Source organism: Peromyscus californicus, unplaced genomic scaffold (genome assembly GCF_007827085.1).
Source record: "Peromyscus californicus insignis strain IS unplaced genomic scaffold, ASM782708v3 Scaffold_9__1_contigs__length_137607984, whole genome shotgun sequence".
Taxonomy (NCBI): Eukaryota; Metazoa; Chordata; class Mammalia; order Rodentia; family Cricetidae; genus Peromyscus; species Peromyscus californicus.
In genome coordinates, this window is record NW_026294617.1 from 18,931,869 (window position 1) to 18,945,834 (window position 13,966).

The window sequence follows — 13,966 nt, forward strand, 5'->3', positions numbered from 1 at the left end:
TTAGACTTTTAGTAGCAGTTCAGCTAAGATCCATTTGGATGAGGACTCAGAGGCTTCCAGTCTGAGGAAACAGGATCAGCTGAGGAATTGGCAAGGTGAGGTGGCTGTTGCTTGTTCTGCTTCTCTGATCTTCCAGCATTCATCCAATAATGGGGTTGTTTTTATTAATAAGACCTTGTACAATTTGTGCTACATCTGGTGCCCTACTTGTCAGGTACAAATTCTCGAAAAAACTACTTGCCTGTGGCCTTGCGGGGCCCCAGCTCAGACCCAGGCTACAGGTTGCTGGTTGTGGTGGCATACTGGTTGGATTTACTGAAGGAGGCAGAGGCAGGAGGATCCCGAGTTTGAGGCCAGCCTAGGAGGCTTGCTAAGGAGAAGCTGCGGCCAGGGCAGAGCCACAAAAGGTGGCAGTGGGACCATGGAGGCAGCCCCTGCTGCTCTGAGTTACTGGTTCCTTCTCATCCTCCTGGTGACTGGGGTGATTTTGCTACCTGGGGACTGCTGCTTGTTCAGAGAACAATTGCCAGGACCATCGTGTTACAAGAAAGCATTGGCAACAGTCAGTTTGGAAAAGTTTGGCAAGACAAATGGTGGGGAGAAATTGCTGTGAAGATTTTCTCTTCTAGGGAAGAGCGTTCATGGTTCTGAGAGACAGACATTTATCAGACTGTGATTGTTCCAAACCATAGAGGAGACACACACACACACACACACACACACACACACACACACACACACACACAAATGTCTGCAGGGAACCACGACCATGCTTAAGAGACTCTTTGAAATCTTCAAAAGGTTGACAGGATCCCACAAAGATGATTCCACATGGACTATGGTAAACCCATTAAGCTGATTAACCCCATGGAAAGATCGGCTTTGGACTACAAACTGCTCAGAACAACTTTGAGATGGCTAGCTAAGATGATCCAGATTCATATACTACTCAAACAAGGACTTGGAAACAAGCCCTGCACTTTCCCATTATGCAGATCCTGGACAAATGATACAACTAACTCTTTCAGGGATTGACAATTAACCCCCAAATTTTCTTTTCAGGATTCCCTAAAGATGTCTTTGCACCCAGAAAGCAGGAAGTAATTTTAAGAAAATGACACCCACATTCCCAAGAGGTGGGGTGGGTGTTTTTTGGTCTTTCAATGGCTTATATATAATTGTTATTGTTTAAGATGGTTGGTTACAAGTTGTTATTAATGGTTAGAAAAAAGCTAAACAAAGGAGACTAGATACAGGGTTCTAGTTAAAAAAAAAACGAAAAAGAAAAAGAAAAAAGAAGACATAGATAAGAGGTAGATCATTGAATCTACTCTGAAAAAAAAGATTGAAATAATTGGATAAAAGTGTAGATGATTGAATCTACTCTGAAAAGAAAAAGGGAAGATATAGAAATAATAAGCTAAAAGGTAGTTTTTTTTAAAAAGGGAAGATATAGAAATGATAAGATAAAAGGTAGACTTTAAAAAAGAAGATATATTGAATTTATAAAAAAGAGGGTAGATTATTGAATCTACTCTGAAAAGAAAAAAACAAGACAGGATATAGATATGATAAGACAAAAAGGAAGATTATTGAATCTACTTTTAAAAAGGAACTACTTGTTTTAAATAGGATAAATAATGAAAATTTTTATCTGATTTTGTCAAATATAATGGACTGGACATTCTTAATGTATATATTGGAGTTTTTTTTTGTCTGAACCTGTCAAATGTTAATGGACTAGACATTGTTAATGTAATTCTTGACTGTATATATTGTATATACTTACTGGATATAGTTTTTCTTGTATTAGTTTTAAGCTTTTTTAAATTTTAGAGAAAAAACAGGAAATGTGGTGATATTGTGTCCCTCAATATATTGTACACCCTAATAAACTTATCTGGGATCAGAGAACAGAACAGCCACTAGATAGACATAGAGGCCAGGCAGTGGTGGCAGACACCTTTAATCCCAACACTTCAGATCTCATGTCTTTGCTTGGGAAAGACACACGCCTTTAATCCCAGAAAGTGACGGCAGGGCAGAGAAAGGTATATAAGGAGTGAGGACCAGGAACTAAGCTGGTTAAGCTCAGATCCATTTGAATGAGGATCAGAGGCTTCCAGTCTGAGGAAACAGGATCAGCTGAGGAATTGGTGAGGTGAGGTTGGCTGTGGCTGGTTCTGTCTCTCTGATCTTTCAGCGTTCACCTGGCTCTGGGTTTGTATATGTAAATAAGACCTTTCAAGATTCCTGCTACATTGTTCTCTGTGTCTTGACTGCAGATGCAATGTGTCTGTCTGTCCTTGAGCCTCTTCTCTGTGGTGGTATTGTGTTCTCCAAAATATTATGTACCTTCATAAACTTATCTGGGGTCAGAGAACAGGACAGCCAGAATATTAAACATAGAGGATAGGCAGTGGTAGCACACACCTTTAATCCCAGCATTCCAGAGGCAGAAATTTCCAATGTGAGTTCAAGGCCACATTGGAAATAGCCAGGTATGGTGACACAAGCCTTTAATTCCAAGAAGTGAGCCTTTAATCCCAGGGAGTGATGGCAAAAACAGAAAGATATATAAGGGGTGGAGACCAGAAACTAGAAGCATTTGGCTGGTTAAGCACTTGGCTGGTTAAGTTTTTAGGCTTTTGAGCTACAGAGGCTTCCAGTCTGAGGAAACAGAATCAGCTGAGGAACTGGCAAGGTGAGGTAGCTGTGGCTTGTTCTGCTTCTCTGGTCTTCCAGCTTTCACCCCAATAATTGGCCTCAGGTTTGATTTTATTAATAAGAACTTTTAAGATTCCTCCTGCACTTCCCTCCAGGGATGGACTAGACCCTAGAAATGTCAGTCAAAATGAAACCTTTCCCCACTAAGTTGCTTTCATCAGAGTATTTCATCACAGCAAGAGGAAAAGAAACTCAGACAGACAGATGTGTAACATGCATGGATATTTGATTTTTGATAGCAATGAGCTGGTTAATTGTGAAAGGATTTATCTTTCATAGCCATAGTAAGATGACTTGTAATTAAGACTGAAAAAGGAGACTGTTGTATTACCTCACACCATGAAAATCAGCTACAGGACTGTGGCAATCTGAAAAGAGAAGTATCCTGTAGGGACTCATGTGTTGGATCATTTGGTCTCCATTGGTGGCAGAGTTTTGGGAGGGTATGGGTCTTTTAGAAGGTGGGAGCCATGCTGCAGGAAGTGTCGCTGTTGGCAGGCTTGGAGAGTGTGTAGCTTTGCTCTACTTCTTGTTTGTTTTCTCTGCTTCCTTTGGGGAGCTGACATGTGATCTCTGTTTCCTGCTCTGGCTGCTTGTTGCTATGCCAGCCCCACAATTATAGACTACCCCCGTGGAGCTGTAAGCCAGGATAAACTCTCTTCCACACATTTTATCACAGCAACTAACAGGGACACCTGCAATCTCAACACCTAGAGGAATTTTTTTTTTTTTGAGACAGGGTCTCTTGTTGCCTTGTTGCTCAGGTCGGCTTGACTGGCTGCCCAGGAGATCCCAGGGCTTCTGTCTCCACAGGTCCCCATCACTTCGATGAAAAGTGTGTCACCATGCATGCCTGGCTTTTTTTAAACAGGCGTGGGGGCTTGAACTCAGGTCCTCAGCTTGTAAGACAAACACTTTGTGTGTCTCCATGGCCGTGGTTTTTATGTATTCTTTGAGAATTTCATACAATATATTTGTATCATACTCTTTCACCTCCTCCGACTTCTCCCTGATACTCCTCCACCTCCTAAACTCCTGTTCTTTCTCCCTTAAGAAAACAAAAACAAGGGGTTGGGGGTTTAGCTCAGTGGTAGAGTGCTTGCTTGCCTGGCAAGTGCAAGGCCCTGGGTTCGGTCCTCAGCTCTGGAAAAAGAAAAAAGAAAAAAAGAAAACAAAAACAAAACAGAACAACAGCACAAAAGCACAAGAAAACATGGAGTTTGATTGTATTGGCCAACTACTCCTGAGCATGGGGCATTCCATGGAGTGGGCTTGATATTCCCACTGAAGTGAAAACTGACTTTTTCTCCCCAGGCAGCTATAATTACAAATATATTCTTGGCTAGGTGGGAATTTTTACCTACGTTCCTTCCCTACTGGAATTTTTGTCTGGCTTGAATTTGTGCAGGTCCTGTGCATGCTCTCGCCATTTCTAGAGTCCATGTGTGTACCAGTCCTGATGCATCTAGAACACACTGTCTCTTTGGATTCATCTACCACCTTTGGCTCATACAATCTTCCTGCTTCCTCTTCTTTCTAGATCTGAGTCTTGAGGGGAGGGGTTTGATGATGACATCCCATTTAGGACTGAGTGCTCCAAAGTCTCTCACTCTCGGCACACTGTCCAGTTGTGGGTCTCTGTGTTAATTCCCTCTGACTGCAGGAAGCAGCTTCTCTGAGTGTTGAGTGAGATTCTCATCTCTGGGTGTAGCGATATGCCATTAGAGGTTGTTTTATGGCTATTGTTATTTAGCAGAATAATTGTAGGTTTTCCCCTAGTGGCCATGAATACTTTCAAGGATCAGGTACTCACTGTCCATTTCTTTACCAGTAAGCTTGTGCTAATTTTCATTTTGGTCCAAAGGAGCATGGGAATGTCAGTCTACCAATCCATGCACTAGCATTTTAAAGGGTTTTGTCAAACAAAATAGCTTCCAGAGGCCTCTTGATTTTATTAGAACCAAATTTATCTTTATTAAAGAGCTTAAGCTTTTCTCACAGCTTTATTAACTAGTTGACTCTCCTCTTCTGCTCCTGTTTCCATGGTAGCATCTGTGCTTTTTCTGTTCTCATGGGGAATATGGCTGCCAGATGCTTTTCTAACTGAGCATGCGCTCTTCCCCAGGGACACTAGCTGTGAGGGAGAAAAAGCGAGGAAGCTTCTGCTTCCATGGCCCACAGTCCCAGGAACATGGTCTACAACTGTGCTGTGTTGCTGACTGTAAGTAAGCTCTCTGGGTCATTCACTGTTCCAGTTTACAGTCACTACTGGGGTAGTATTACGCCTGAAGCAGTACTCTGGGCTGGACCTTTAGTCTTCTCCAAAGGCCCAAACACTGGAGGATTGGTCTGTAGTCTTGTGCTTTTGGGAACTGATGGAAACTGGTGCCTGTGTCTGAGCTTGTGTATGTACACCTGCACTCAGCTGTCACTCATCAGGTGTCCTCTACCTTGTTTTCTGCAACGAGGTCTCTCATCGGCCTGGAATTGATCAGTCTAGTCAGGTTGGCCAACGGGCCCCAGAGACCTGCCAGTCCCTAGTGTTGGGCTGACATGTGTGCTCCATTATACTTGCTTATTTATCTATTTTTAATGAAAATGATTTTAATGTAGATTCTGGGGACTGAACTCAGGTCCTCTTGCCTGTAAGCCTCTGATGGTGTTATCACTTGACCTCAGTTGATGGAAACATTTAAAAGACGGAATCTAGTAAGAGAATCTTACTTTTTTTGCTTCTTATTTTTTTGGAGAAATATCCAAACTGATTTCCATAATGGCTGCATTAATTTTTACCCCCACCAACATTGAATACAAGTTCATTTTTCTCTGCAACCTCTCCAACATTTGTTGTCAGATTTTTGATCATACTCATTCTGACTGATAGAATCTCAAAGTCGTTTTAATTTTCAATTTCCTAACGCTAGAGACATTAAATACTTTGAAAAGTAGTTATTGGCCATCTGTGTTTCTTTCTTTGAATAGTGTCTATTCTGCTCACTTCCTATTTTATTGATTGACACTTTTATTTACTTGGTATTTAATTTCCACAACTTGTAAATTCTGGATATTAGTGTCTACAGAAACCTTTTATTTTCTTTTTTTTTTTTTTTTTTTTTTTTGGTTTTTCGAGACAGGGTTTCTCTGTGTAGCTTTGCGCCTGTCCTGGAACTAACTTCGTAGCCCAGGCTGGCCTCGAACTCACAGAGATCCGCCTGGCTCTGCCTCCCGAGTGCTGGGATTAAAGGCGTGCGCCACCACCGCCTGGCAGAAACCTTTTATTTTCATGAAATCCCATCTGTTGATACTTGGGGCTAGTTCCTGTGCTACCCCAGATATCTTTATAAGTATTCTCTGTGCTTTCTTCTAGAAGTTTCAGTGCTTTAGGCTTCAAATTAAGGAATTCTTCGCCTTCATTTAGAATCTAAATTTATTCTTCTCAGGTAGAAATCCAGTCTTGTGAGCATCCTTTGTTGAATAGACTATCCCCTCGCCCCCCACCATATACAGTGTATGTTTTTATTTCTTCAAAAATAAAGTGGGCATAGTCTTGTCATTTGTTTTCCCCAGGTCCTCTATTCTATTCCACTTGTTTTCCTGTGTAGTTCCTGCCAGTACTAGGCTGTCTATCCCCACGGGTCTGTAGTATAATTGGAGTTGGCCATTGTAACAACTCCAACTGTGTTCTCACTCCTTAGGACTGCTTTGGCTACTCATGGGCCTTTGTGGTTCTACATGAATTCTAGGATTTTTTTCCAAGCCTATGAAACATGACATTGGATTTTTGATAGGCATTGTATTAAATGTGTAATTTAATTATGGTAGCATAATCATTTTCACAATATTAATTCTGCAATCTAGATGTATGCCAATTTAGGAGCATCTTTCCATTGTCTGTTACCTTCTGTGATTTCCCTTTTCAATCTCTTGGAGTTGTCTTGGAGACATCTTTTGCTTCTTCAATTAGATATATTCTTAAATACTTAATTTTTTGAGCTATTTTGAATGGAATATCTTTTTTTCTAATTTCTTTCTCTGGGAGTACACTGTTGGTATAAATGAAAGCTACTTTTTGAATATTGATTTTGTACCCTGCAACTTTATTGTGTTTATTAAGTCTAAGAGTTTTCTAGTAGACTCAGTTGGGTCTTTTAACCGAAGAATCATGTCATCTGTGATGGAAATAGTTAAATTCTTCCCTGCCTACTGGGATCCCTCTCATGTCTCTCTTGTCTAACTGCTGCAGCTAAGACCTCCAGCATTATATCAAACAAGAGAGAAAAGGCTGGATAGCCTTGTCTCATTCTTGACTTTAGAGGAAATGCTCTCAGTTTGTCTTCATTTAATAAAATGTTGGCTATAGGTTTGTTGTATGTAGCCTTTATTATTTTGATACATTGATATATATTCCATCTCTTCCTAAAGTTTCCAAAACTTTCATCATGAAGGCATAATGAGCTTTTCCAGGACCCTTTCAGCACTGATTAAAATAATTATGTGATTTCTGTCCTTAAGTTTATTTAGAAGGTGTGTTGTATTTGTTGATTATATATGTAGTTGACTATATACTATATAGTGTATATGTATAATGCCTTTCTGGAATAAAATCCACTTGGTATTAATGTATATTCTCCTTAATGTGTTCCTGAATTTGGTTTGCAGGTATTTTGTTGACAATATTTTGCATTTATGTTCTGACATTAGAAGAATACCGACTGGCTCATAGAATGAATTTGGTAGTGTTTCTTCCCTTTCTATTTTATGGAACAAATTAGGAAGAACTGGGCTGAGGTCTTCCTTGACACTTTGGTAGAATTAGCAGTGAACCCATCTGGTCCTGGACTTTTCTTCGAGGTGAAACTTTTAACAACAGCTTCTATCTCACTGCTTGTGATAGGTCTGTTTAAGTTTTTTACATCAGCAGGGCTTAATTTTGGTAGATGGCATGAATCTAGAAATACTTCAATTTTACTGGGTTATCTAGCTTTTTAGAGTAACTTCTTTTTTTTATTTTATAATTTAATTTAATTTTACATATCAGCCATGAATTCCCCTGTCCTCTCTCCTCCTGCGCCCCCCTCCCCCCAACCCACCCCCTAATCCCATCTCCTCCAGGGCAAAGACTCCCCTGGGGATTCAGCTCAGCCTGTAGATTCAGTCAAGGAAGGTCCAGTTTCCTCCTCCCTTCACCCAGGCTGAGCAAAGTGTCCCTGCATAGGGCCCAGACTCCAAACAGCCAGCTCATGCACTAAGGACAGGTCCCGGTCCCACTGCCTGGGGGCCTCCCAAACAGTTCAAGCTAATCGACTGTCTCACTTATCCAGAGGGCCTGATCCAGTTGGGGGCTCCTCAGCTATTGGTTCATAGTTCAAGTGTTTCCACTAGTTTGGCTATTTGTCCCTGTGCTTTTTCCAATCGTGGTCTCAACAATTCTCGCTCATACAAACCCTCCTCTTTCTCGCCGATTAGACTCCCGGAGCTCCACCTGGCACCTGGCCGTGGATCTCTGCATCCGCTTCCATCAGTCATTGGATGAGAGTTCTAGCATGACAGTTAGGGTGTTTGGCCATCCTTTCTCTCGACCATTGCCAGTAGTCTATTGTGGAGGTACCTTTGTGGATTTCTGGGGACCTCTCTAGCACTTTGCTTCTTCCTATTCCCACGGGATCTTCATTTACCATGGTCTCCTATTCCTTGTTTTCCCTCTCTGTTCTTGATCCAGCTGGGATCTCCGCTCCCCTAAGCTCTCTTTCCCTCGACCCTTGCCCTCCATTACCCTCCTCTCACGTCCAGTTTGCTCATGTAGATCTCATCCATTTCTCTGTCATTGGGTGTCATTGGTATGTCTTTCTTAGGGTCCTCTTTACTAGGCAGCCTCCCTGGAGTTGTAACAGTCTAGTCATCCTTTGTTTTACATCTAGCATCCACCTATGAGTGAGTACATACCATGTTTGTCTTTCTGAGTCTGGGTTGTATAGCCACTTTGGAAATCAATATGGCGCTTTCTTAGAAAATTGGGAATCAATCTCCCCCAAGACTCAGCTATACCACTCTTGGGCATATTCCCAAGGAATTCTCAATCATACCACAAGGGCACATGTTCAGCTATGTTCACAGCAGCATTATTTGTAATAGCCAGAACCAGGAAACAACCTAGATGCCCTTCAACTGAAGAATGAATAAATAAAATATGGTACATATACACAATGGAGTACTACTCAGCAGAGAAAAACAATGATATCATGAGGTTTGCAGGCAAATAGATGGATCTAGAGTAACTTCTAATGATTGTCTATATTTTTGAAATGAACTTTTAAAGTGAAGTGGGCATCTTTGCCATATAAGGTATAATACTAGATATTATACCATCTGTTTTTTAAAAATATATAATGGTCTTTTGATAAAAAGGACTTATTTACAGAATTGTGCTGTATTTTGGGTATTAAATGTCCCTCCAAAGGCACACGTTACAAAAGAGTTGGTCCCTGGCTGGAGGTGACTGGATTATAGGAATTATAACTTCATCAATAGTTTTAATGAGTGGGGCCTCATGGGAAGAAGCAGGTCATTATGGGATGTCCTGAAGTGCTATACTTTGGTCCCTACCCCTCCCCGCTCTGCCACCACGGTGCTCTGTTTCAACACAGACCCAAGAGCCAGCTGACCATGGGCCAGAGGCTCTGAAACCAAGTGCAGAACCAAATCTCTCCTCCTCTCCACTTGATGCTCCCAGTGTTTTGTCACAGTGAGGGAAAGCTGACACACATCGTAAAAACAGGTACGCCTCTCGGCTCCTGATTCATATTTATGACCACGAACATTCCTGTCACCACAGAAACCTTCATGTGGAATGGGTCATCTAATGTTTAACTCATTGTCCTTGCCTCCTCGCCCTCACTTCCGCATTAGTATGCTTTCCTGGGGGCAGAAATCGGGACAAAAGCCGAGTAGTCTACATGCTGCGAAAAGGGCCATGCCTAAGATGAGAGTAGGAAAACACTGAACTTTGGAATCACCGAGCTGGGCTGTGGTGGCATGGGGAGCTCTGGGAACACTTCCATGTTGAAATCACAGCTCTAGACCTCAAGGTTCAGTGAAGGCTTTCCACATCAAGACATCACCTCACTGAACCCATGGCTCTCCCAAGCCTCCAGGTTTGATGAGAAGTTTTCTGGCTGGCCAAAATATGAAAATCTTTTCTCTTTATACATTCTTTAAAAAGTGTTTTAAATCACATGACATATGAAATGCACATAGCTGTAGCATGTATTTACTGGGTATAATAATCTTTAAATAAAAAAAATCAAGTTATAGTCTTTAGGTAGCTCAAGTTAAGGCCAGTAACTTTTATGATAAATTTCCTGGGGCTACCCACACGACTTTTTCATCTTTATTCCTCTGTGCCATTCAAAATGGCAGGATATGACCCCCATGAGACCCATCAGGACACACATAGCTTCTGCTAGCCCTCAAGAGTTCACCAGGATTGACCCTCATGAGACCCCATAGAACAATCACAGCTTCTGCCATCCTTCAAGGATTCACCAGGATTGACTGGTTCCAGTGGATTCATGGAAAGGTTTGAATACTGGTATTTGTGTTTGATCCCTGTAGTGGTTTGAATGATAATGGTCCCCACAGGCCCCTAGGGAGTGGCACTATTAGGAGGTGAGGTGTAGCCTTGTTGAAGTAGGTGTGGCTTTGTTGGAGGAAATATGTCACTGGGAGTGGACTTTGAGGTTTTCAGATGCTCAAGCCAGGCCCAGTGTCTCTCTCTTCCTGCTGCCTGCTGATTCAGATGTAGAACTCTGAGCAGCACCGAGTCTGCCTGCGTGTCACCGTGCTTCCCTCCAGGATGACAATGGACTAAATCTGAACTGTAAGCCAGATCCAGTTAAATGTTTCCTCATGAGAGTTGGCATGGTTATGGTGTCTCTTCACAGCAATAGAACCCTAATTAAGACAATTCCTCACTACTGGAGCAACTCAGGTTTTTGCTATACACTATATTTTCAGCTAAGCCTATATAAAAATCACCAACAGGCAGTACACAGCAGGTCCTGCTGGCACATCTGAGAATATTCCATTTGATTTGTGGTGACTATAATAAGGTGCCATGGAAACATTTTGTTAGCCCCATATAATCTTTAAACATAGACAGTAGATTGTAATATTTGTGAAGAGCTTACTTTTAATCTTATTATGCTGCTTAAATTCCTGTCCAAGGATGGAGGGCATTTTTATTGTTATTGTTTTTTGTTCTTGTTTTTCTTAAGTGGTAATTCCAGGGACTAGAGAGATGGCTTAGTGGTTAAGAGCACTGGCTGCTCTTGCAGAGTACCCAGGTTTGGTTCCCAGGATCCACATGACAGCTTACAACCAGCTCATCTGTAACTCCAGTTTCAGGGTATCTGATTCCTTCTACTTACCTCCAAGGGTACCAAGCATGCACATGGTGTACGTACATACATGCAAGCAGACACACTCGTAACACACAAAATAGAATAAATCTAAAAAGGTAGCAGTTCTAAAATATATAAAATTTAAATAGAAATCATGATTATTTGCCCGAGTGGTAGAAGCTGGGCATTGACAATAACTTTTCAACCTTTGTACCAAGATCTTAATTTGACTTGATGGTAAGTTTTAACTTTGTTTGTCCTTACTGTCAAACTCTAAGGACATTAGTACATGGTACCCACACTTAAAGCATAGAAAGAAACCTGGATTTGTTTGCAGTTTTTTAATCTGTTGTTAATAAGCTCGAAGGAGCACAGCCTTGTCTAATAAACACATCAAGCTAATGGGTACCAGAGCCCTTCAGAGGGGTGTTTGCTGTTTGCTGTTTAGATTTCAGTCAGAATTAATCAACAATGGATGGGGCCTGCCACATTTATTAGCAGCTCAAATCTCTGTGATTTAATGCCAGGTCCCTTTGCCTCATTCCAGTGAGCGCTGGCAGGTTTACAGCGTGGATACATACATCCTCCAGGCTTAAAAAGAAAAGGAAAAATAGAGCCTACACAGAGAGACCACAGGATTGGCAAGCAATTCCCGAGAGCCATTTTGAATTTAGCCCTGTACAGTGCGCCTGTGAATAGGAAGCAATTGATTCCGAACAGTGGAGCCCCGCCCCTCCCCCGCCCCCGCCCCCTCCCCCCGCCCCCCAAGGAAGCCTTCCGCTGTGCAGATGGCTGGCTGGTATATCCAGTCTGCTTTTGTCTTTTATTTTACATGTTGTGCTACCTTCTCACACTTTACAATTGCCTTTCTTTTTTTCTCTTCGCTCTAAGCTTCCAAATTTGGGGGGACAAGGAGAGGTGGCCGGGCTTAGCAAAGATGCTGGACTCAGCCGCAGACTCTTTCCCACAGGTTGAGAGCCTGCTGCTAAGTTGCTGACAAATGCAGCCTGCTTGTCATGGTCAGCACTGGGGTAGTCTTTGCACAAAAGTGTCGACTTTTCAATGAGTCCTCTGGAAGCAGATGCAAAGATTAATCTAGAGAATACATTTATGCCCCTCCCCTCCTCCCAGGGGCTCCAAAAAATGTACCTCGTTGCTTAATAGCCCGTTTCAGGACATTTACTTTTCAAAGTGGCCTCATTTCTCAGTCACAAAGACTGGCATTCTTTACCAGAACCTTCCACAGCCTGTGGCCATCTGTCCTGCTTCTCAGACGTGACTGTGTTGCCAGAGCAGATTATTTGTAAAAAGGCACTATTATCTAGGAACTCTTCAGTAAAAACTGGAGGGAGTCTTTGCTATTCTAGAACCATCTACTTCCCCTCAGGGGATAAGACTTGCTGCGGCTTCCCTCATACTTCTTCCTGGGTCATGGACTGTGGGCCTTGATGAGATAAAGGTCTCATGGGTCCCAGGCTGGCCTTGAACTCACTGTGTAGCCAAGAATGACCTTGAACTTGAGATCCTCCCTCTACTCTCTACCCTCAGAACGCTGGGATTACAGGTGTATTCCAGCATACCTACCCCTGAGCTGTATCCCAGGCCCAGGAGTTGTGACAATGGGTGAGTTTGAGTCAGTCTCTACTCTTGCTCCCAGAAACAAAATTTTCTCTCTTACTGTCTTGCTTCATCATCCATAGAAACACATTTTGAAGAATGCTATGGAAAGTGGACATTTGTTCAAATATGTCATTGTTACATATTAAAATGTATCTTCAGGTTTTAGTAGCAAATCTATGTAAAGATGAGAAACCACAGTCTGTGTGTCACCTGTCTGCTCTCTCCCACCCCCAGAACCTTGGTGGGGACTTTTTTATTTCCCTTCTCTTTCTCACAGTTGGTCCAGAAATGGGGAATAAACATGACTTTGAAATATCTTCCATTTACACGGGAAACACGTCCAGGCAGCCCCTCCTTTCTTATTGTTAAGCAGTGTGTGTAATGCATTCAGTCAAGGATAGAAAAGGATCTTGTTCTGTGAATACTGGCATGCAATCAGCAAGCTCCTAACACAGGGATGCTTTCTCCCTGCTCAGTCGTTCTACTCAGACTCAGCACTTTGGTTTGTGAAGGACATTCATTTCGCCTCCGCCATGCTTCCATTTCTTACTAGCTGTCTTTTAAACTGTGTGTCAAAGGCATTGCATGCAACAGACAGCTGGCCTCTCAAATGAAAACTGTTCCAATTCAAGACCAAGAACCAATGTTTGGCTAAAAATACGATTCTGTTATATCTTTGAAATAATAATAATAATAATAATAATAATAATAATAATAATAATAAATACCCAACAGTGGTAAAAGACAAGTAAGAAGGATCATGTGCAGTCAAACTGTGCAGCAGCCACAAATGAAACCATGGCAACACAGTGTGGGTACCCTCAATGGGGGACCAGGAAGATACTCAGATCCTTGTGTGCTGGCTCTAATGGATGCCCTTGGTCATTGACATGGATTCTGACTGACATGTTGAGAGAGATTACGGTGCAAACAGGGAATTGCTGATGTGTATGTAATGTGTTACCTCATGCTGGCCGTTGGGGATAGAGAACACAGTAGGCAACTGAATTTGCTAGGGAACCATGGGCAGATGAAAATTCATTTTCTTGAGCTGGCTCATACCTACTCTCTGGAGCTCATCTACACATTTGGCAAGATTATAGGTTGATCATTAATGCAACCATTATTAACACATTGCCTGACATATATAATATATTGCATTATCCCCAAAGGCAGTACCTAGGAATGGTGGCTTAAACCATTCCTAGACACAAGATCAC

The 13,966-nt window shown here is 42.1% G+C and overlaps 1 long non-coding RNA gene across 1 annotated transcript in view; it reads left to right on the forward strand.

Moving 5' to 3' along the window:
• The first annotated feature begins 4,827 nt into the window (after positions 1 to 4,827).
• LOC128105647 (uncharacterized) overlaps positions 4,828 to 13,966 on the forward strand; it is a 37,793-nt gene continuing 28,654 nt past the window's right edge. Inside the window, exon 1 of the long non-coding RNA XR_008216434.1 lies at positions 4,828 to 4,948. This is a non-coding gene — a long non-coding RNA (uncharacterized LOC128105647). The remainder of the gene's footprint in view (positions 4,949 to 13,966) is intronic.